The sequence below is a fragment of the Tachyglossus aculeatus genome, chromosome 2 (genome assembly GCF_015852505.1).
Source record: "Tachyglossus aculeatus isolate mTacAcu1 chromosome 2, mTacAcu1.pri, whole genome shotgun sequence".
NCBI lineage: Eukaryota > Metazoa > Chordata > Mammalia > Monotremata > Tachyglossidae > Tachyglossus > Tachyglossus aculeatus.
Window position 1 is genome coordinate 32,241,963 of NC_052067.1, and position 24,988 is coordinate 32,266,950.

At 40.6% G+C, this 24,988-nt stretch overlaps 1 protein-coding gene across 7 annotated transcripts in view; it reads left to right on the forward strand.

The window, feature by feature from the left end:
- Positions 1-24,988, forward strand: part of TBC1D5 (TBC1 domain family member 5) — a 498,550-nt gene that overhangs the window by 96,190 nt on the left and 377,372 nt on the right. Inside the window, exon 1 of one of the 7 annotated variants that reach the window (XM_038759932.1) lies at positions 559-624. The exons of 5 other annotated variants lie outside the window; for them this stretch is intronic. The gene's annotated coding sequence lies outside the window, so the exon portion shown is untranslated. Of the gene's footprint in view, positions 1-558; positions 625-22,203; positions 22,222-24,988 lie in introns of those variants that run through there. One more of the 7 variants, XM_038759933.1, reaches the window with a different exon arrangement.

The window sequence follows — 24,988 nt, forward strand, 5'->3', positions numbered from 1 at the left end:
CCCAATGGAGGGAAAATAATCTGGTTGTCCGTAATCCTATGTAAATAAAAGTCAAGAGAGATAACCATGGAACCATCAGACGGAACTGTGGATGTCCTTCTCTATACAGTTGCTGAGCCATAGTGCTTTAGTACTACTGTAATCATTCAAAGGGGTTATGGCTCAGGGGATTTCCCTTTTCCACAGCCAGCTCCTGATTCAGTGTCCTGGCCTGGCTGAGAGAGCAAGCCCTCTTGGATCAGATGCTCATCCTTATAGCTTGCATAGTTCCCAAACTGGACTGCAGGTGTTTTTGTGTCTTGGCGAGTGTTCCAAGGAACACAGTGACTTTTGCTTCCATTCTTGAGGTCTCATGTTTCTTTTCACTGATTAATGTTCGACAGAACATTGGCATTCTTCGATAAATAGTTTTACAAGTGTAGTGCAGTGTAGTGATGGTGGGTGGAGTGTCGTTTTGAGAATGACAGATCAAGCCTTGGCCTTGAGCCGTCAGGACCGAGAGCCTGTGTGGAGAAATTGATTAGGGTGGTACCATTCACAGTCTCTCTTCTCTGCCAGTTTATGTTGCTGTGGGGCACGGAGTCCAGCAAGCGAGGGGTAGGCCTTGATAGAGCATATTATAAGGTAAGTTTTTTTATGTGTACGATCCATAAAAAGCCATGATGGGAAAGGAGAGGGAAATTTTAGGGTCCTTTGCTGGTGAGTCTGAGGGTGGGATTGGCCATTTTATTTTTTTAATGATATTAAGTGCTTACTACGTGCCAGGCACTGTATTAAGCACTAGAGTAGATCCAAGATAATCAGGGTGGACATGGTCCATGTCCCACATGGGGCTCATAGTCTTAATCCCTATTTTACAGGTGAGTAATTGTGGCACAGAGAAGGTAAGTGATTTTTCCAGTTATACAGCAGGTATGTGGTGGAGCTGGGACTAGAAATCCAGTTGCCTGGAGGAGTCATGAGGTGGGGGTTAACAGCAATTAAAGAGAAAGTCAGGTACCCTATAGTGGGTAGGTACCCTCTGACTCAATGTAAATTTATTAATGTTGCCATATTACTTAATGGAGTGACTTCACAATTCTTGTTAATTTTGGTAAAAGTATTGTATCAAACTTTGGTTCAGGAGCCAGCAGCCTCCTCCTTCCCCTTCCCCTCCAGTTATAACCTTGTTTGGTAGGTAAAAATTTCTTTCAATTAACGTTTCAATATAAAATGAAATCTTTCAAATCCAGTTGTCATATATCTAAGGACTGCCATTACAATATTTATAATAATTGTAGTGGGTTCATTACTGTAATTGTAATTGATAGGAATTTAAAGATAATAATAATAATAGTAGTTAATCACTTATTATCTGCTTAACACTGAATTAAGCACTGGGGTAGATTATAAACCAATCAGGTTAGACACCATCCTTGTCCCAAATGGGGATCACAGATGAAGGAGGTGGGAGAAGAGGTATCAAGTCCTCATTTTACAGGTGAAGAAACTGAGGCACAGAGAAGAGGAAGCATTGTGGCCTAGTGGATAGAGCATGGGCCTGAGAATCTAATTCTGGCTTTACCTCTTGTCTGCTCTCTTTGTCTCAGTTCATCGTAAAATGGGGATTAAGACCGTGAGCCCCATGTGGGACAGTGATTGTGTCTAACCCAATTTACTTGTATCCACCCCAGCGCTTAGTACAGTGCCTCACACGCCGTAAACGCTTAACAAATGCCACAATTATTATTAGGCAAATTTATCCATGCTGCTTCCCAATTGTCCGTGCCGCTTCCCAGAGAAGCAGCATGGCTCAATGGAAAGAGCATGGGCTTGAGAGTCAGAGGTCATGGGTTCAAATCCTGCCTCTGCCAATTGTCAGATGTGTGACTTTGGGCAAGTCACTTACCTTCTCTGTGCCTCAGTTACCTCATCTGTGAAATGGGGATGAAGACTGTGAGCCCCATGTGGGGCAATCTGATCACCTTGTATCCTCCCCAGCGCTTAGAACGGCACTTTGCACATAGTAAGCACTTACCAAATGCCATCTTCATCAGTTAGGCAAGTTTGTCCAACCAAATGGTCTTCTGGGTTAGTGCAATTTATATTAGCAGGATGATATGGAGGGAGAGAGAGAGAATATGAGAGAGAGAATGAATGTGCACGCAGCCAGCTGTGTCCTTGTAAGACAGCTGGGAAAGAAAGGGGCGAGCAAGGAACTGCCAGTGGTTCAGATACCCACTTTTGCTTCTACACTCTGTCCCACCATCCACCCCATACCAGTTCTGTACATAACTTTAAATTATTTACTATAAATTACTTATTGATATTAATGTCTGTCTCCCCCACTATACTGTAAGCCGGGAATATATCTGCTAACTCTATTGTATAGTACTTTTCCAATTGCTTAGTACAGTGCACTGCACATAGTCTCATACCATTGTTGTTGATGATGATGATGATATCACCCTCTGGAGCCTCACTGTTTCCTATGGACATAAGTGGGAAGTGAGGACTAGTTACCCCATTTGGCCCTAGGATGGCCCTGCCAGTAGGAACAGACATTAAGAGCCCTGAACTTAAGAACCCGTTAGTTAACAGAAATCATACAAGGAACATTTTCCTGTGAGACGACTGTGACTTAAGGAATTGCAGCTATTAATATCTCCTGTACAGAGGACCAGAAGGAGGAAAAAGAGTAACCGAGTCCCAAATTTTGTTTAACTGGATACACCTCTAAATCCTAGCAGTATATTGTTTTCTGCAGAAGATTGGTGTTTTTCTTTTAGATCTTTATTCTGGTAGAAGATGGTAGCTTCAGCTGCTGTAGTGGTCGCCTCATGAGCAGAAGTAAAGTTACCAGTTCCTGACAGCTGCAAGCCAGCCTCTGGGCATCTTGCTAAATTTTCAAATATAATTATACAGTAGACTTCCTTTAACAAATTCTGTGTTCCCAGCTATAATTATAACAGCTTTTCTTGCCTCTAGCCTGTTCTTTGTCTTATTCTTGTCCATATCTCCCACTTTTGGTTAGAACTATCCTGTGGTGGTGAAGGATTTGAGAAAAGGTAGAGCTACTTGCTCTGGAGAAAACTCTTCCTTTACTTTCTCAAGATGTAGTTGCCAGTTGACACATTTACTACTGTGTATGGTTAGATAATGTAGACATTACTGAGTAGTAATCTTTTTCGGCCCTGAACTCCTGACTTCTGGATTGAAGTACTTTTATTTCTAGAGAACTATAAAGTATGATCAGGTTTCTAAGAAATGAGCTAATCAACTTTCACGCTACCTGTTTATATGAATCAGAAATCAATCCTATATATTCTGTTTCTGACTATTCTTTAGAGAAACCAAAATTCATCACAGGTTTTTCACAATGAGGATGTGAAAAATGTTGCAAATTTAACTGCCTCAAAAGTTTCCCAGACTGAAGACTCTTTGGCACAACAGGGTAACAGAAAACAGGAATATTTTGGAGTGGTATAGATGTGACTCCATTTGTCTGGTTTTGTCGATAGGTCCACCCCTCAGCTATCCATCTTTTAAAATGGAATTGATGTATTTCATAAAGTGCTGGAATCTGGGTGGTAAGCTTGGGAAACAATAATTTTAGTAGCTTTAAAATTGCTTTCTAGGTCACTTTTATGCTTTCTTTAGTAGGAACTGAAAAGAACATTGCTGAATATGCAAGAGCAGGTCTGTTTGAAGTTTCATGCTGGCATTTAAATAGACAGGAAGGAATCGTGTTTAATGCTGCTTTGATAATAAATGGAATAATTGATTGCTGATAGAAACCCTTAAAGTAATGTTTTGTGGTTGAAATGTAGTTTAAATAAATAGCATTCAAGTTGCCTTTTAAAACAATTCAGTGCAGTCTGTGGTTTCTCTAAGTATTAAGGAAGTAAGACTTTTCAAACACTGTAATTAGTTGACAGTCTTTGACCTTAATGCAAAACTGCACAATTTAATGAACAAACAGAGAGAATAAAGTTTTGATAAGGCAATTTTCTTGAAACCGTTAGAATTAGGCTTGAAGTCTTTTAGTGTTAGTTTGACCGTTACTCCTTTTGTGCAAGGAATAAGTGAATAGTTTAAGGTTATATTTCATTTCTTCATCTCTTCTGTCATGTAAATAATACTGTTGACTGGCAAAAATTTTGAAATCTCATTGCTATTAGTTCTCTGTGTTTGCTAATTCGTTTCTGGTCCCAGTCATGTTGAGAAGAATGGGGTTTTTACTAAATCCATACAAATACTGAGGGAGCAGGGTATTTGTATGTTGCCTCAGATATGCTGCAGTTTGGGCAACTTTTAAATACATTAAGACTATGGAGAACCTTCCATGTGCACCATGATGTGTTACTTGTGATTTAAAAAGGAAGTGACAATTCTATGAACACATTACAGCTGCTGATTACTTACGCAAAGCACTAATTCTCAAAATGAAGCTGTTAAACATATGATTAGACTCCTGGAAGGTCATACTGCTGCTCTAGATCAGGGTATCTACAGCTCGGGTATCTGTACTAAGTGCTGGGATAGTTACAGGGTACAGATGAGGAAACTGAGGTAAAGGGAAGTTGCAACTTTCCTGAGGTTACACAAACAGGCAAATGATGGGATTAGAGTGAAGGTCCTCTGATTCTTAGACCCGTGCTCTGTCCTCTCGTGACAGTGCTTACGTGGCTAAACACATTTGCAATCAAAGTTTTATTTCCACTCAGAATACAACAAATGGGTCATATCACTGCTCTTGGAATTTGGTTAAAAAAACAATGCTTGTCCTCTTTTCCGACAGTGTGTGGGAGAATAGGGGTGATGGAGAGTGAAAGGGCCTTGAGTCAGATGGTCATAGGTTCTAATCCTGGCTCTGCCACTTGTCTGCTCTGTGACCTTGGGCAAGTTACTTGACTTCACTGTGCCTCAATTTCCTCATCTGTAAACTGGGTATTGAGACTGTAAGACCCATATGGGATAGGGACTATGTCCAACCCAATTTGTTTGTATCCACCCCAGCATTTAGTACAGTGCCTGGCACATAGTAAGTGCATAACAAATACCATTGATTGATATAGCGTATGTTCCTATTTAATTTCCTTAGTCCCCTTCAGAACCTTTTTTTCCTTTCTTTAGCATCTTTTTCAGACTACTAGTGATTACCTGCTCTATAGGTATTTCTATAAAAAATACATCTGAAAGAGTATTCATCTGAACCATAATTTGGGTGCCTACAGTAGGAATAGTTTGATTACTCCATATGTTTGCCACCTAACTGAAGAAAAATTCAGTAAGTGATCTTTATCAAGATTGAGACATTGATGTTATAGTTAAGGGGAAACAAGAATTTTTTGGTTTGAAGTCAATATTAAGACAGTTCCAGCCTAATTGGCAGATATGGTTTCATAACCTCTGTAAAACATGTAATAACTAGAACTAAGTGCCTTATTTCATAATTGATTAATAATATCTGATTAATTAATATCTGATTGATAATATGCGATTCTGATCCATTAAATAATGAAAAATACAGTTAAAAATTCATATAGAAGTAACAGTTTTTGGACCATTTTGAAGCATTTTCTTTTCATTATTGTATGGGGGAAATCATTAGTCTGCAGCCACAGTCAGGACTAGCTTCCTGTAAAATTATTTATTTAAGCTTTTATTTATAGATTTTGAAGTTTAAAATTCTAAATTCAGCAATAGTAAGGCACTGCATTTTTGCACGGAACAAAAAGCACAATTAACAAAGTAAGAGACAGCCACAAATAAAACTTTCCAACAAACTCTATATAGGAAAAAACTGTTCTTTGGCAAAACTGATGCTGAAGAGTGTTGAATAGGTGACCCTGGATCCTTGGGATCTAAGAAGAGGGAGAAGTGTTGTGTAACAATAAACCCATTACTGTGTAACAATAATAATGATGGCATTTGTTAAGTGCTTACTATGTGCAAAGCACTGTTCTAAGCAGTGGGGGGATATAAGGTGATCACGTTGTCCCATGTGGGGCTCACAGTCTTAATCCCCATTTTACAGATAAGGTAGCTGAGGCACAGAGAAGTTAAGTGACTTGCCCAAGGTCACACAGCCTACATGTGGGGGAGCCAGGATTAGAACCCATGACCTCTGACTCCCAAGCTCATGCTCTTTCCACTGAGTACCACTAGTCGTATACTGACAATCATATTTTCTGAACACCAATTATCTTGAATACCTTGACCCCATCCTAAGAGACTGAATAAGCAATGCCCTACATGACACTTCCTGAGGTGCAGTAAATTCATAGGGATATCATTTAATGGCACTAAACTGTCATTAAGAATGTAATTGGCACCCTAGAAATCTAAAACAATCAATACTGTTTTCAGAGTACCCAACTTTGTGTAACTTAAGCGTTTCACCAAGTGGTTATTTTAAAGATATTTGCATATGCAAAATTCAGTTTACAATAAATGTTTAATGGCTATTTAAATAGTGGTTAGTACTTTGGTACTTTGCTTTTCCTTGTTTTAAAGGGAGTTTAAGATATCCGGAGATAGCACCGATACAGAGATAGCACCAGCACTGCAGCTCCTTCCCTTCCCGACAGCACCTGTATATATGTATATATGTTTGTACATATTTATTACTCTATTTATTTTACTCGTACATATCTATTCTATTTATTTTATTTTGTTAATATGTTTGGTTTTGTTCTCTGTCTCCCCCTTTTAGACTGTGAGCCCACTGTTGGGTAGGGACTGTCTCTATATGTTACCAACTTGTACTTCCCAAGCGCTTAGTACAGTGCTCTGCACACAGTAAGCACTCAATAAATATGATTGGTTGATTGGAAAGAGCATAGGCCTTAATTCTAATTACGGCTCTACCACTTGTCTGCTGTGTGACTTTGGGCAAGTCACTTAACTTCTCTGTGCCTGTTACCTCATCTGTAAAATGGGGAGTAAGACTCTGAACCCTATGTGGGACATGAATCTTGTCCAACCTAATTAGCTTGTATATACCCCAGTGCTTAGTACATAGTAAGTGCTTAACAAATCCCCCAAAGCAAACAAAAAGCAAAAAACGTCAAAAAAAAGAACTTTTAAAAAAAGAAATGTCAATAATATATGCATATTGTGGTATCCAGTTGGGTATCTATATGTATTAAGTATTGAAATAGCTGCTATTTTTACATGTTTCCATTTCACAAATATTTGTCGGCACAGCAGGTGACAGCAAAACACTGGCATTTTTCTTTATCAAAGTCTAAGTATCTTGCTTTTCAATTATTTCCTGTTTCCAGAGTTTGACAGTGTCAGATTAGCTAATTCTGAATCGTTGCCTCTGTCAAAAGAGAACTGGTCGAATTTTGCATTCTTTCAGTTTTTTTTCTTTTAATCTCTGACTTTTCTTGGTATTCACTCTAGCTCTGGTTTTGTGCAACCTGAGAAATGTGAATATTTCTTAGAGTGTAGGCATATATCAGGTAAATTGCCTAGTGTTTGGGCTACTGAGCTCTCCTGTGACACTCCATGAGAACAGCTGTATTAGGCTCATTATATGATGAAGTAACAAGTCATAGCATTGAAAAAGTGAACGAGATCATCTTTTCAAGAACGTTCATTTTGGCAAAATTACACTTCACCAACCTGAAGTAGGGAAGAATGTATCCCCTTTTTCTAACCTCCACAGATGGAGGTTGAACAACTTTTTTCCTCTATAGCCATAGCAGTTGTATTTATTAAGCACTTATTGTCTGTAGAGCACCGTACTAAGCATGCAGAAGAGTGTATATGTGGGAATTAGAAACAGCCTTTTACGGGTTAACCATCTAGGAATAAAGGTGAGATGGGGACTTGTGGCAGACTCATCGGGAGCAATAAAACATTAAAACAGCTTAAGAGAAGGTCACATCCACAACACAAAATTAAAACCAAAGACAGTAGGAGGGAGCTGTGGCAGGAGGAGCATAGGTGGGAAGGAGGACATTTCAAATGATTAGTCTTCATATCTGTACCCAAGGCATACAACTGCAGAAGCACAAAGGACTGCCCGCTCCCTAAGAAGCTTGGGAAGCTTGACCCAGGTTAGGTTTTAACATTTCATATTTTCCAATTGTATCTTTGAAACTTGTCTCTGGAAAAATTGGCACCACCGTATTTTTCAGAGGTTTGATGCCAGAATGCATGAAGTCACCAGTGAGTTCTACAAATCTTATCCGGGGCCCATTAGATAGCAATATATCATCATGGTATTAATTCGAAAACAAAGAAATCAGTTTACTTGGTTGTATTTGAGGAGATGACATTTCAGTTACTTCGGCTAGAGAAGGCTTATTTCTTTTTTCAGAAACCCGTTGAAAATGGCTGCTAGAAATTACAGGAATGGTATGTTTTTCATAGCATAGTTCTATTTTGGGAATCATATAAGTCAGTTCCTAACTTGCCAATATGTTTCCTGGAACTAACTTAAAACTTTATTTCCTATTTACTAGGTTTTCAAAATTGTCCCCTTTGCAAATGACAAGGCTTATCACTTTTTATGAAAAATCACTTCGAAATATTCTGAAGTTGTTGAGCTTCTTAATAATAATACTTTTTTAAAAAGGAAAAATATCAACATTTACAATATGTAGGTATCATGTCATAAAGACATGGAAGAATGAATAAAATGACAGATTTGTGGATGTTTGCCATTACTGTCATCATGTTCGTTGGTGTGTGAGATGCTCCTTTTTACAGCCAAGAAATGCAGGGCCTTTTTATTCATAAAATATAACATTCCCCTATTTTTCTAGTGCCCAATTTACCTTTGTACAGTTAGGCCTGGTTAAAATTTTCACAAGATAGTGTGCTAAAAATGAGAGACCACCTAGATCCTGGCTATTTAGACTTTGGAACTGACTACTGAAGCAAATTGGGTGATATGTTGTGAGAGTTTTTAACCTTTCCCAGAAACTGTGGATTGAAGATTTGATCTGATATTCCCACCCGTCCTACACCTTTCTGGCATTTACCTTACTTCTTCCCTCCCCTCCCCTCTCCATTCATTCATTCATTCATTCAATTGTATTTATTGAGCGCTTACTGTGTGCAGAGCACTGTACTAAGCACTTGGGAAGTACAAGTTGGCAACATATAGAGACGGTCCCTACCCAACAGCGGGCCCACAGTCTCTCTCACTACCCTCACATCTCCCCGTCACATTTACACAAAACAGAGACAGCAGATGATGAGAGGAAACAACTCTTGAATTTCCCATTTTTGGGTCCTTCTTGGCAGCAGTTTTGAATTCAGCTACCCCTACTGTAACACTCTTAGAGATCTTTCTTAATAGCCTTATTGAATTAGTGTTCTCTCACTTTGAGATAATGCTGCAAAATATACTTTGGAGTATTCCCTTCCCTCCCCAACCTTTGAGGTATTTTTGACTGGTTCGAATAGAGTGATTTCAAATTAAAATAGATAGTAAGATCTGTTTATTCTAGACTGTACCAGGGGCTCCTAGGGCTTGTGAGGACTGCTCACTTTAGTTCCCCTTTAAATCATCTGTTTACCTTGTCCAGAACCCAGTCCTTAGCAAGGGGCCTCCCTACATGGCTAATAGCAGATCTCCAATCCATTTTTACAGGATGCTTTTTTACTGAATAAGATGAAAGAAAGCAGAGGTGCCAGCTTTCCATTTTGAGCATGAGGGTACACTTGGCTGGGGTTGGGAGGGGGCTGCGTTGAAGGCCTCCCCGCTCAGTAGTGAGCCCCAACATTTAATCCAATGGGCCGTTGTCACAGATAGGTTGCATTATGACTTATTTGGCCAGCTTGTGAGCCTCTTGGTTAGGAAAAAATCAGGCAAACAGCAGTAAGCAGAGCAGGTGGGAGCCAAGAATCCCGGTCATTGAAAGCCAGGCACACTCACTCACACACTCTCTCTCTCTCTCTCTTATTCTCTCTCATCAAGGGGGGCTCTCTGTGGCTTAGCAGTGTGGAGCATCCCACGAATATTCATCAAAATAACCATAGTTTTTGTTAAGAACACACAGTATGGCAAGCAACCAAGCAGGTCAGAGTCCTGTTCCACATAGAGCCAGTCACAGTCTAAGGGGGATATAGAGCAAGTGTTGAATTCTCATTTTACAGAGGAGTAGATGGAGGTACAGAGAAGTCAAGTGACTTGCTCAATGCAAATGGCAGGTCTGGGTTTAAAACCTAGGTCATCTGACTCCCAGCCCCTGCTCTTTCTACTAGGCCTTGCTGCTTCACCAGTACCTTACCTTCAGTTTCTGTTCAGTTCCAGTACCTAAAGTAGACATCCCGGGCTCTTCTCCCGAGGGAAGGGTCTCGATGGGGTCCCCTCCACCTTCCGGCTCCATCCTCGGAAAACAGACGGATCATCAGCTACCTGATAGTGCGCCACACCCACTCGTCCTTGCTTCTCATGGCTTGGGCACTTTTCTCAAGCATGGCTTCAGGCACTTTGGGTTTCCCAGGTGTTAATAGTAGCTGGGTTAGGTGCTTTGGGTTGAGTTTTGAAATTCAATAAATGGGGAGGCTGGTTATTGAATTGGAAAGGTAGGTCACGTTGACTTTCTCTTTTGTAATATCTAAGTTTTTCACTTTTCAACACCTCCCCTCCAGCATTATGGATAATGAAAGATCGCTTGCATTTTAAAGAATATAACTTTTATTTTCCTGAAAGATCATTAAAGACATTCAGTACACTTAAAAGTGTGTTTTATATTAACTGGTTTTGAGATTGGACGTTGTGCACTCTTATTGTAAATTAGAGGAATGGAACTCTTACATCAGGAACATTTTCAAGCCTCAGTCAACTACTAATGCAAATTAGTAAGAACATTGGTTATCCATTTGAGAAATTGAACTGGTATAAAAATGCACTTATGCTATGCGGTGCTTTTTATCATCTTGGGAGTGTTTTTCTGTTTATCTGTCACTTGAATTAAAAAAACAGTCATTGTCTGGAGGTTATATTAAAAATTTAAGGTTAACCTCAATTTCTTTACTGACCAAAATATAGGAAGAAATTTCTTGCAGATGTGTGCCTGAGTTTTTCAAGCTGTCGGGAATTGTCATGTCTTTGCATTTTGACCAACTTTAAGTCACAATTTCAGGGAAGGAAGTAAAAAAAAAAATCCCCAACAGTCTACATCTCTCCACACCTACAAAACCCTCCTAAAATCACTCCTCCTCCAAGAGGCCTTCCCTGATTAAGCCCTTATTTTATTTCCGTTATTTACCTTCCACTTTGCTTTACCTATGCACTAGGCAGTGTGCCCCATGAGCACTTTAATAATAATAATAATGATAATAATGGCATTTAAGGGCTTACTATGTGTGAAACACTGTTCTAAGCGTTGGGGGGGATGCAAGGTGATCAGATTGTCCCACGTGGGGCTCACAGTCTTAATCCCCATTTTCCAGATGAGGGAATTGAGGCACAGAGAAGTTAAGTGGCTTGACCACGGTCACACAGCTGACAAGTGGCAGAGCGGGGATTCGAATCCATGACCTCTGACTCCCAAACCCGTGCTCTTTCTACTGAGGTAAGCTGCTTCCCTGTCCCATGGCATAATGGATATAGCATGGGCCTGAAAGTCAGAAGACCATGGGCTCTAATCCTGACTCTGCCACTTGTCTGTTGGTGACCTTGGGCAAGTCACTCAACTTATCTGTGCCTCAGTTACCTCACCTGTAAAATGGGGTTGAGGCTGTGAGGCCCATTTTGGATAGGGACTGTCCAACTTGATTTGCTGTATCCACCCCAGCGCTTAGCCTGGCATATAGTAAGTGCTTTACAAGTGCCACCATTATCATTTATATATGCTTATGCTCTACTATTTCCCATTTCTGTAATTTATTTTGTCTATTTATCAATCAATCAATCAATCAATCAATCGTATTTATTGAGCGCTTACTATGTGCAGAGCACTGTACTAAGCGCTTGGGAAGTACAAATTGGCATCACATAGAGACAGTCCCTACCCAACAGTGGGCTCACAGTCTAAAAGGGGGAGACAGAGAACAGAACCAAACATACCAACAAAATAAAATAAGTAGGATAGAAATGTACAAGTAAAATAAATAAATAAATAAATAAATAGAGTAATAAATATGTACAACCATATATACATATATACAGGTGCTGTGGGGAAGGGAAGGAGGTAAGACGGGGGGATGGAGAGGGGGACGAGGGGGAGAGGAAAGAAGGGGCTCAGTCTGGGAAGGCCTCCTGGAGGAGGTGAGCTCTCAGCAGGGCCTTGAAGGGAGGAAGAGAGCTAGCTTGGCGGATGGGCAGAGGGAGGGCATTCCAGGCCCGGGGGATGACGTGGGCCGGGGGTCGATGGCGGGACAGGCGAGAGCGAGTTACAGTGAGGAGATTAGTGGTGGAGGAGCGGAGGGTGCGGGCTGGGCAGTAGAAGGAGAGAAGGGAGGTGAGGTAGGAGGGGGCGAGGTGATGGAGAGCCTTGAGGCCCAGGGTGAGGAGTTTCTGCCTGATGCGCAGATTGATCGGTAGCCATTGGAGGTTTTTGAGGAGGGGAGTAATATGTCCAGAGCGTTTCTGGACAAAGATAATCCGGGCAGCAGCATGAAGTATGGATTGAAGTGGAGAGAGACACGAGGATGGGAGATCAGAGAGAAGGCTAGTGCAGTAGTCCAGACGGGATAGGATGAGAGCTTGAATTAGCAGGGTAGCAGTTTGGATGGAGAGGAAAGGGCGGATCTTGGCAATGTTGCGGAGCTGAGACCGGCAGGTTTTGGTGACGGCTTGGATGTGAGGGGTGAATGAGAGAGCAGAGTCGAGGATGACACCAAGGTTGCGGGCTTGTGAGACGGGAAGGATGGTAGTGCCGTCAACAGAGATGGGAAAGTCAGGGAGAGGACAAGGTTTGGGAGGGAAGACAAGGAGCTCAGTCTTCGACATGTTGAGCTTTAGGTGGCGGGCGGACATCCAGATGGAGATGTCCTGAAGGCAGGAGGAGATGCGAGCCTGGAGGGAGGGGGAGAGAGCAGGGGCAGAGATGTAGATCTGGGTGTCATCAGCGTAGAGATGATAGTTGAAGCCGTGGGAGCGAATGAGGTCACCAAGGGAGTGAGTGTAGATTGAGAACAGAAGGGGACCAAGCACTGAACCTTGGGGAACCCCCACAGTAAGAGGATGGAAGGGGGAGGAGGAGCCTGCAAAAGAGACTGAGAAAGAACGACCGGAGAGATAAGAGGAGAACCAGGAGAGGACGGAGTCTGTGAAGCCAAGGTCAGATAACATGTGGAGGAGAAGGGGGTGGTCCACAGTGTCAATCAATCAATCAATCAATCAATCAATCGTATCGAGTGCTTACTGTGTGCAGAGCACTGTACTAAGCGCTATTTCCCCTCATAGACTGTAAACACTTCGTGATCAGGGATTGTGTCCACCATCTCTATTGTACTGTACTTTCCCTAAGCATGTAGCATACTGCTGGGCATACATTAAGCCCCCAGTAAATACCATTGCTTGATTTTGTTCGACAAATATAAATTAAACTTTCCCTTTCCTATCAATTGGTGGTATTCAGTGAGTGCCTATTGTGTGTAGAGCTTGTGCATACTGTATTGTGTACTAAGGGCTTGAGAGAGTATAATATAATAGACCTGGTAAACATGCTCCCTGTCCACAAGGAGCTTACAGTTTAGAGGGGAAGGCAGACATTAAAATAAATTACAAATATGTACATAAGTGTTATGGACCTGAGAGTGGGGTGAATAGCAAGTATTTAAAGGGTACAAATCCAAATGCACAGGTGACTCAGAAGGGAGATGGAGAGGGGAATTGAACATTTAGTCAGGGAAGAACGAATACACACTGGGCCTCAAGTAAAAAGAAACAGTTGGGCAAATGCCTTATGTCGCATGCCTTTTAAGTATCTCAGGCTACCTGGATAGACAGGACATTTAAGAGACTGGCTTCTGGTAAGTATTGTCTCTGAAGTATATTTTGCTATTTCAGTTCATTTTCTTAGGGAGGGGTCCGTATTTCTTTTCCCATAAGTCGTTTAGCTCTACCTCTGAAAGAGGTATTTTGTTTGCAGAACAGCAGAGTCCAACAGACATTATTGGGGGAATGCATTTTCCCCCAGAATGGATCATTCTTTTCCAAACTTGGTAATAGTCTGGAATGAATTACAAATGTGATTAACAATTAGCTCTGCATAAGGTTGTTTTTAGTGGATTTATATGACCTTGAAAGATACAGTCAATCAGTGATATTTATTGAGTACTTACTGTGTGCAGAGCACTATACTAAGTGCTTGGGAGAGTATAATACCACAGAGTTAATAGAAATATTCTCTACCCACATTGAACTTTGAGTCTAGAGGGGGAGACACATTAATACTATCCTCTCTCTCACACAAGCCTGTAACAGTGGCATTCTCCTCAACTCATCTGTCTCCCTCAACCCACATATTCAATCTGTTACTGAATCCTGTTGATTCTACCTTCCTACATTGTTAAAGTTCACCCTTTCCTTTTCATTCAAACTGCTACCACACTGATCCAAGCACTTATCCTGTCCCACCTTGACTACCAAATCCACCTCCTGGCTGACTTCCCGGCCTCCAGTCGTTCTCCACTCCGGTCCATACTTCACTCTGCTGCCTAGGTCATTTTTCTGAAAACCATTCAGTCCATGTTTCTTCACTCCTCAGGAATCTCCAGTGGTTGCCTATCCACCTCCACATTAAAACAGAATTCTTTGCCGTTGTCTCTATATCACTCGATCAGCTTGTTCCCACTTATCTAACCTCACTGATTTGCTACTACAGCGCAGCCCGCACACACTTGGCTCCTCTGGCGCCATCTTACCCTTTGTGCACCTACCTCATCTACCTCAATAAGATAGATCCAGGACCTCTTTCCCATCTCCTGTTCTCCTGTCCCATTTCCCCTTTCCCATCCTCCTGTCACTCCCCACTTCAGTCTATACTTGACGCTGCTGCCCGGATCATCTTTGTGCAGAAACGTTCTGGGCATGTTACTCCCCTCCTCAAAAAATCTCCATTGGCTGCCAGTCAACCTATGCATCAAGAAAAAACTCCTCACTCAGCTTCAAGCCTGTCCATCACTTCACCCCCTCCTACCTCACCTCCCTTCTCTCCTTCTACAGCCCAGTCCGCACCCTCCGCTCCTCTGCCGCTAACCTCCTCACTGTGCCTCGTTCTTGCCTGTCCCGCCGTGGACCCCCAGCCCATTGGAATGCCCTCCCTCCGCACATCCGCCAAGCTAGCTCTCTTCCTCCCTTCAAAGCCCTACTGAGAGCCCACCTCCTCCAGGAGATCTTCCCAGACTGAGCAAGCCCCGTTTTCCCTCTCCTTCTCCCCATCCTGCCCACCCTACCTCCTTCCCCTCCCCACAGCACCTGTATATATGTTTGTACAGATTCATTACTCTATTTTACTTGTACATATTTACTATTCTATTTACTTTGTTAATGATGTGCATCTAGCTTTATTTCTATTTATTCTGATGACTTGACACCTGTCCACATGTTTTGTTTTGTTGTCTGTCTCCCCCTTCTAGACTGTGAGCCCGCTGTTGGGTAGGGACCGTCTGTATATGTTGCCAACTTGTACTTCCCAAGCGCTTAGTACAGTACTCTGCACACAGTAAGTGCTCAATAAATACGATTGAATGAATGAATGAATCTCCCCTTTTCTGCCCAGTCTGGAACTCCCTCCCCCTGCATATACACCAGACTACCACTCTCCCCAAGCTTCAAAGCCTTATTACAGTCACATCTCCTCCAAGAGGCCTTCCACGATTAAGCCCACTTTTCCCCAGCTCCCCCATCCTTCTGCTATGTCTCTTCACTAAGATCTGTGACCTTTGGGCACTTGATATTTGCCTCGCCCTCACGGTTCTTATGCCATTATTATGAAGTATTTATTACCAATTATACCTATCTCCTCATCTAGACTGTCAACTCACTATGGGCAGGGAACATGTCTGCTAACTCTGTTGTATGATATTGTCCCAAGCATAGTTCTAAGCACACAGTAAGTACTTAATAAATACCATCAATATTGATAAACTCCGGGTATTACATAAGCAAATTGGGTTCCTGGGTGAGGTGAATAATACCGTCTTTTCCGAGTTCTGCATTGTTCATTGATTAAAGGCAGTTGCACATCTTGTCTGCATTGGCACCATTAACATTTCTTTTTAATCCTCACGGGCAAACAGTTGTAGTCTGCATGTTTTTCTTTCCTGACAACCAAAATATAACGTGGATAACTTAAATTATTTTTTTCTGTTCACAAAGTAGTTTTAGTAGTTTAGTTTAATCCCATATTTAGTGTTTTATAATCACAGTGTTTACTAAGCACTTAAGTTTTCGTGAAGATAAAAAAATAATCTGTGAACTTTCCTTGGGGTTTACGATTCAAGAAGTAGGGAGAATGGGTATTTTAAGGATAAGGAAACTGACTTACAGAGAGGTTCCACAGTTTTCCCAAGGGCACACAGCAAATTATGGCAGAACTGAGATCAGAATCTTGATCTCATGGCTCACAGTTCCATTACTTCTGATAGGCCATGGTGACCCTCTCCTATTCTTAATTAATGAGTTCATCTAAATTTTATATTTTCTAAGTAATGTATGACAAAACAAACACCATAACAGTTTCTTTTCAGCTTACAATGCCACTTTACACTCCATTTATCATCAGTAAAAGTCAGCATAATTATTACCACTGAAGTCACTGCACCATATGAGATAAGTATATTAACATGCCATGTAGAACACCTAATACATATAAGCTACATCTTAGCATTTTTAAGAACACATATGACAATTAATCTCAAAACTTATAAAGTAGTTTTTCCACTTGTTACTTTCCTTAGTCTTCGGAGGTATTAATTTCACTTACGTTTCTTCACATAAAGCTCATTCAGAATTGCGAGAGCTCTTCCATCCCCATTTTTTTTTTAAAAAGAAATTACAAAATTTTAGCTGCTAGGGCAGCTGGACCCTTTTGTTCCGTTGCCTTTTCCAAAGAAGTGTTTCGGGTTAGGTATGGCAACCTGTAAAATACTGGTTTTAAAAATATATTTTGTAAAAGAACACTATCTTCCCCATCACTGTCCTCCCGTCTCAAAAAGCCTGTAACTTTGGCATTGTCCTTGACTCATCTCTCTCATTCTACCTGCATATTCAATATCACCAAATCCTGTCGAATCTACCGTGACAACTTCACTAAAATCTGCCCTTTCCCCTCCATCTCAATCACTGTACACTGATCAAATTACTACTCCTATCCTATCTGGACTACTGCACCAGCCTTTTTGCTGACTTCCGTTCCTTTTTTTATGGTATTTGTTAAGAGCTCACTATGTGCCATGGTCTGTACTGAGCACTGGGGTAGATACAAGCCAACTAGATTGGACATCATCCATGTAATAATAATAATAATGATGGCATTTGTTAAGCACTTACTATGTGCCAAGCACTGTTCTAAGCGCTGGGGGGATACAAGGTGATCAGGTTGCCCCACGCGGGGCTCACAGTCTTAATCCCCATTTTCCAGATGAGGTAACTGAGGCTCAGAGAAGTGAAGTGACTTGCCCAAGGTCACACAGCAGGCATGTGGCAGAGCCGGGATTCGAACCCACGACCTCTGACTCCAAAGCCCGTGCTCTTTCCACTGAGCCACGGTGCCACATCTCACATGGGGCTCACAGTCAATCAATCAGTTGTATTTACTGAGCGCCTACTGTGTGCAGAGCACTGTACTAAGCGCTTGGGAAGTACAAGTTGGCAACATATACAGGCAGTCCCTACCCAACAGTGGGCTTGATCCCCCTTGTACAAATAAAGAAACTGAGGCACAGAGAAGTTAAGTGGAGTCACATTTTTTTATGTTGCCCAAGGTCACACAGCCGACAAGTTGTGGAGCCGGAATTAGAACCCAGGTCCTCCTGACTCCTAGGCCTGTGCTCTTTCCACTAATATTAATACTATTAATAGCATTAATATTATTAATTATATATTATATATAAATATTATATTATTATTATCATTAGGCCGCATGGGTTCCCTTGCTCCTGTCAGTCCTCACTTCACTCTGCTGCCCAGATTCTTTTTCTAAAACAATGTTCACTGGGTGACTCCTCAAAAATCTCCAGGGGTTACCCATCCATTGCCACTTCAAACAGGAACTTCGTACCATCGACTTAAAAGCACTCAGTCATCTCGCTTCCTCCAAGCTTATCTCACCGGTTACCTGGTAAAAACGCAGCCCACGTGCTTTGCCAATCCCTTGCCTACATCCTCCCTCTGGCCCGGAACTCCCTCCGTCTTCATGTGTGGCAGCCCTGATTGCCCCTTTTGTGTGTTGTACTTAAGATTTCCAGCTCCTGGTGCTGTTTTCTCTTTAGCCTACTTCTCTCTTCATACAAAAATATATATAAAAAAATGTAGCTAACTCCGTCTTCATGTATGGCAGCCCTGATTGCCCCTTTTGTGTGTTGTACTTAAGATTTCCAGCTCCTGGTGCTGTTTTCTCTTTAGCCTACCTCTCTCTTCATACAAAAATATATGTAAATATTTTGCTCCCAGACTGAGCCCCTTCTTTCCTCTCGCCCTCGTCCCCCTCTCCATCCCCCCGTCTTACCTCCTTCCCTTCCCCACAGCACCTGTATATATGTATATATGGTTGTACATATTTATTACTCTATTTATTTATTTATTTTACTTGTACATTTCTATCCTACTTATTTTATTTTGTTGGTATGTTTGGTTCTGTTCTCTGTCTCCCCCTTTTAGACTGTGAGCCCACTGTTGGGTAGGGACTGTCTCTATGTGATGCCAATTTGTTCTTCCCAAGCGCTTAGTACAGTGCTCTGCACATAGTAAGCGCTCAATAAATACGATTGATTGATAAATACGATTGATTGATGTAAAGAATTGTAGCTAACTCAGACCCGAATGCCATCTTTGAAATGATCAGGATATTAATTTGCAAGGTGTCCATTTTATTAGGGCCATACTTAAAGAATATTGATTGTCTAGAAATTTGAACTGCCTTTCTCATGAACTTTTCGTTTTTACCTCTCTATATTGTTTCTTGGACTAGAAACATATTTCTTAGCCATGTTGCCTGTGTAATGCTTAATCAGTCTTGGCTCATTTGACACGCAGGTGCTGGGGTATGGGTACTGCAGACTTCCTTTGCTCCAGGCATTGTGGCATTTTTCTCTTCTAAGTACTGCTGTTCGTTGGTCCTTTTGACTGTGGATGCATGTTATGAAACTCTTTTAATGCCTGGTTCAGTTGTCTCATTTCTTTCAGTGAGGTTTAAATAAAATAAATACGATTGATGATGATTTGGGCAGTTCATTTGGCGCACAAAACAAAAGAAAAAAATGCCTTCCGAATTACTCATCATTGCTATTTTAAATTTAGCTTGAAAAAAGCTTTCCTAAAGTTGGAGGTATTAAAATGTGAAGGCTTTGGTAATTTAGTGTGTGCAATGGAGAATTCTTCGGAACACATTAAAGCCAACAGTACAGTTGAAAATGTTCTTGAACTTGGGACTGTTTGGCAAAAATTATAGGAAAGAGAGAGGTGGATCAAAGAATGTCAAAAATATTTGCAGGATCTGCTGTCATGTATCTTATCCAGTGTGTAGCACAGTGATGCACAGTAAATGCCTAATAAGTTCTCATTAATTATTATAAACTACATTTTCTTTTCAAGATACTAAATTATGAAATAGTCTATTAATAAGTTATCTCTTGTAGAATTTGATTTTTATCAGTGTTTTGTTTTTCATATTAAATGCACAAATGGATGGTAACACTGTTTAGAGAAAAATACTAATGTAAGATACTCATACTTCTGAATTGGGAACTGATTTTGTTTGGTGATCTGTATTTTGCCATCTAGTAATATTAATGTTTGTGACATTGGAGCGCTCTGTGCTAAACACTGAGAAGTAGCCTGGCCTCTGAGAAGCAGCGTGGCCTAGTGGATAGAGCATGGGCCCGGGATCAGAAGGACCTGGGTTCTAGTCCCAGCTCAGCCACTTGTCTGCTGGGTGACCTTGGACAAGTCACTTAACTTCTCTGTGCATCAGTTACCTCATTAGTAAAAGGGGGACTAAGACTGTGAGTCAAGGGATATAGATTGTGTCCAACCTGTTTACCTTATATAATAATAACAATAATGATATTGATGACATTTTTTAAGCGCTTACTATGTGAGAAGTACTGTTTTAAGTGCTGCGGGCTTACAAGGTGATCAGGTTGTCCCACGTGGGGCTCACAGTCTTAATCCCCATTTTACAGATAAGGTAACTGAGGCACAGAAAAGTTAAGTGGCTTGCCCAAGGTCACACAGCTGACAAGTGTGAAGCAGCGTGGCTCAGCGGAAAGAGCGCGGGCTTTGGAGTCAGAGGTCATGGGTTCAAATCCCGGCTCTACCAATTGTCAGCTGTGTGACTTTGGGCAAGTCACTTAACTTCTCTGTGCCTCAGTTATCTCATCTGTAAAATGGGGATTAAGACTGTGAGCCCCCCGTGGGACAACCTGATCACCTTGTAACCTCCCCAGCGCTTAGTGCTTTGCACATAGTAAGCGTTTAATAAATGCCCTTAAAAAAAAGTGGCAAAGTCGGGATTAGAACCCTTGACCTCTGGCTCCCAAGCCTGGGCTCTTTCCACTGAGCCACGCTGCCTCTCTTATATCTATCCTAGTGCTTAGAACAGTGTCTTGCACATAGTAAATGCTTAACAAAGACCATAAAAATATGCTGGATTAGAGGGAAGATTGCCTAACAGACCATAAAAAATATGCTGGATTAGAGGGAAGATATTCAGGTAAGACACAGTTCCTGTTCTTCATGGGAGTTACAGACTAAGAGAGAGAGAGAAGAGGAATTGAATCCTCACTTTGCAGATGGGGAAACCAAGGAACAGAGATGTTAAGTGACTTGCCCAAGGTTACATGGCAGCAATTGGCAGAGCTGAGATTATAAATCAAGTCCTCTGACTTTGAGGCTCGGGCTTTTTCCACTAGGCCTCTGCTTCTCTACTCATTTTTTTCCTTCACTATCTTCTCCAGGTTGAGTTGATAAACTAAGTAAGTGTATGTTTCATAAGCCTGCTTATATATTTTTTCCAATGTATTTTGGAAATTGTCATGAAAAGTAGATAAGCCATCACATTTTTGGGTATGGAAGGTTAATGCCATGTAGTAGTAAATTGACCTGTGGAAAATGGATTCTACAATCTCTGTTCATTTTTTAAAGCAAAATTTTCCAAATTTATTAAACCACTTCAAAGTTTTAACTTAGGCCATGAGTGTCAGCATAACAAAGAACTTATTGAGGAATCCAGATGTTTTTGCCATTTCATACCAGTTTTAATGATAAAGGTTTTCTGGGTATGTGGGTAATAATAATAAAAATAATAATGGTATTTGTTAAGTGCTTACTATGTGCAAAGCACTGTTAATGAGCAGCGTGACTCAGTAGGAAAGAGCACGGGCTTTGGAGTCAGAGATCATGGGTTCACATCCCAACTCCGCCAGTTGTCGGCTGTGTGACTTTGGGCAAGTCACTTCACTTCTCTGTGCCTCAGTTACCTCATCTGTAAAATGGGGATTAAGACTGTGAGCCCCACGAGGGTCAACCTGATCACCTTGTAACCTCCCCAGCGCTTAGAATAGTGCTTTGCACATAGTAAGCACTTAATAAATGCCATTATTTATCATTATTATTATTTGATTGATTTATTGAGCACTTATATGCAGAGCACTGTACCAAGGGCCTAGTAAGTGCTTAATAAATGCCATTACCATTTATTATTATTATTATTATTATTTGATTGATTTATTGAGCACTTATATGCAGAGCACTGTACTAAGGGCCTGGGAGAGTACACTGTAACAGAGTTGGCTGTCATATTCCCTGCCCACAATGAGCTTACAGTCTAGAGGACTGTGTTTATAGAGGGTTAAGGCAGCTGGTTATTTTCACTGCCAGTGAGACCATTTAAAAGTGTGATAACAACAGTATGTGTTTGTACATATTTATTACTCTATCTTACTTGTACATATCTATTCTATTTATTTTATTTTGTTAGTGTGTTTGGTTTTGTTCTCTGTCTCCCCCTTCTAGACTGTGAGCCCGCTGTTGGGTAGGGACCGTCTCTATGTGTTGCCGACTTGTACTTCCCAAGCACTTAGTACAGTGCTCTGCACACAGTAAGTGCTCAATAAATACTATTGATTGATTGATTGATTGTTAAGCACTTAGTCCCAAGCACTGTATTACGTGCTGAGGTTGATACACGGTAATCATTTTGGACGCAGTCCCTGTTCCAGTTGGGGCTCACAGTTTAAGTAGGTGGGAGAATGTGAACAGGATAAGTAAGGATAATAAGAGTTTGAGGAATAAACAAAATGGCCATGTGTGCTCTCTGTTCCTATTTATTTTGTATCTTTAAAGGTGATTAGGGTGGGATTATCCAGGTTGTCACCATGAGTTTATTGAGAACAAGGAGGGCAGAGGAAATATTTGAAGGACACAGCCAAACCAACTCTTCACACATTGCTGCAGCCCAGTTGAAAACTAGGAGTCAGTCACATAGTACAGACCAGCAGGGCATGCATGTTGCTATTAATAAAGGAGTTGCTCTTCTTGAGCAAGAGGTTTGTAAGAAATGAGAAACATGGAGGGAAGAGAGAAAACAATATCAGTCTCCCCAAACATTAAAATATAACAACACAACAAGGGACAGGACAGTTTTTTTGTGTGCACAATATGGCTGGGACTGTGGAATCTCCACTGGCCTTTTCAGCCCTAAATGCACTAAGAGGTGAATCTCACCGTCATCGGAGTCATCTTCCACACTAAAAGATAACTTCATATTGACAGTCAAAGGTTGTACATGTCCTATGGAAAAGTAAAGGGTCTACATTTTGGGGACATCAGCCAATGACTTATTTCATTTTTTAATTGCTGTGAAGCGCAGAAAATTATCTTCAGTCTTATGAATTTTTTCAAAGGGCGGACATTTCAGATGGCCTTTGGAGGGAGTAATTTTAATATAGCCTGAAAGAACTACTTCTTATGTATGTGAGAACATTTTTAGGATAATCCAGTGAAATGTATTTATTTGAACAATACTTCCACAGCATTTTTTTTAAAGATTTTAAACTTAGTTAAAATAGAAAAATGTGAGTAGTTTGAGGCAAGCTCCATATTTTCTTTGAGAAAGCATTTAACCGTAACCCAGTTCCAGTGGTTGAAGCTTCTAGACTGTGAGCCATTTGTTGGGTAGGGACTATCTCTATATGTTGCCAACTTGTACTTCCCAAGCGCTTAGTGCAGTGCTCTGTACACAGTAAGCGCTCAATAAATATGATTGAATGAATGGTCAACATCTTTATTTCTCATTGGCGTTTTTAGAGTTTATAATGGCTATAGAAAATAAATATTGAAGTAATAGTAAAGTATTCAGTGAAACTGAAAAGTATTGTATTTGCAAATGTAAAATCATAATTTACATAAATGTTATAGCTAGGAACATTACGAATGTAAATATGCCTTCCATCTATTCTCAGTTCTGTAATGCGATTCTTTGTCCAATGGGAGATGAAGAGTGATGTTGAGAAGGCTGTTTAACCTATTATAGCAGCTTTAAAAAAATTAAACAGCATTGATGTAAATATGAGGTGGGAAAAGAGTATTCATCTCCATTAAGTGACATAAAAACCCATAGTAAGAATAACAGGCGGGTGGGTGTACATTAAGCAGTGAAATCCCTAAATTCAGATGCTAATTACGAGCACAAGGACAATTGCCTCCCACATCTTTAGCTGTTATTGTTTATTTTTTTCATCAGTGTATTTCAGTATTCTTGTAGCAGTGAATATGGTTTATATTTTGCATTTATTTTCTCCTTATTAAAAAAAACTTCAATGGAAATTGATTTCAGTATTAAGCTATCTGTTGCTCTTGCTTTCAAATGTTACTAAACAGTCTTGTTCCTGCATTCTGCAATTACTATTGATTAAACATTATTGAATATCCCTCTTGCTCTCCAATTTGAAAACAGGTCAGATTATTTAAGACACTGTTGAACACATTTTCATTTCCAGTTTGAATAGAGTGATTTTTAACACATGCCCTGAAAAGGACTTCTTTTAATATTGAAATGTCATATACTGTTGTTTATTTTCTTCTAAGTGGTCTCTTGCCAATACAGTTGTAGGTCATTTCTCTCTTCATTAATTGTTTGGGGTTTTGAAAGGATTTGAGTAAAGGAGTATTATTCTTTTGATTGCATTTTTGCCATTTCCTGCTAAGAGGACCTTGTGATGTGTTCTATCATTTCCCAAAAGGTAGCAATATACCAAGGGAATCACTTTTCTTAGAAGGTAGCTTTTAAGATCCAAAACAGCGAGTGGTTGTCTTAAATTACTTGTGATATTTTTAATTCAATTTTTAGTAAGGCATATCATTTTTCTTCATAATCTTTCTATTTCTTTTAGGTTGGCTTCTTATTTAGCTTTTAGTAACTTGTAATTTAAGACACAGTTATTAGGTGTATTTCTGCATTTTCTATATCGTTCCCAGATGCCACAGTATTAGTTTTTATCACTGCATATTTTATGAAATGTCAGCCTTCTGTTGGCTGTTCTCACAGCATTGTTAGTGATCAAAGCCACAACATAACGGAAAGGAATCTAAATAGTTGCCTTATCTGTGTCCTTCATTGTGACACAGATACCATAAAATTACTTTATTATAAAAAGACAAGCAAAAGCCTTATGTGGCATGGGCTGAAAAGGTGAGCCTCTGTGTATTTCCATGAAATAGGCAAACTCTTGGAATAAAGGCTATTATAATGCAACCCTCCAAGTTTGCAAATACGAAAGGCTCATCCATTTCCAAACTTTGGTTTAAAATAGGTGACATAGATGATATTTTATACTCCCGTGAGCTGAAAGTGCATTTGAAAATTCA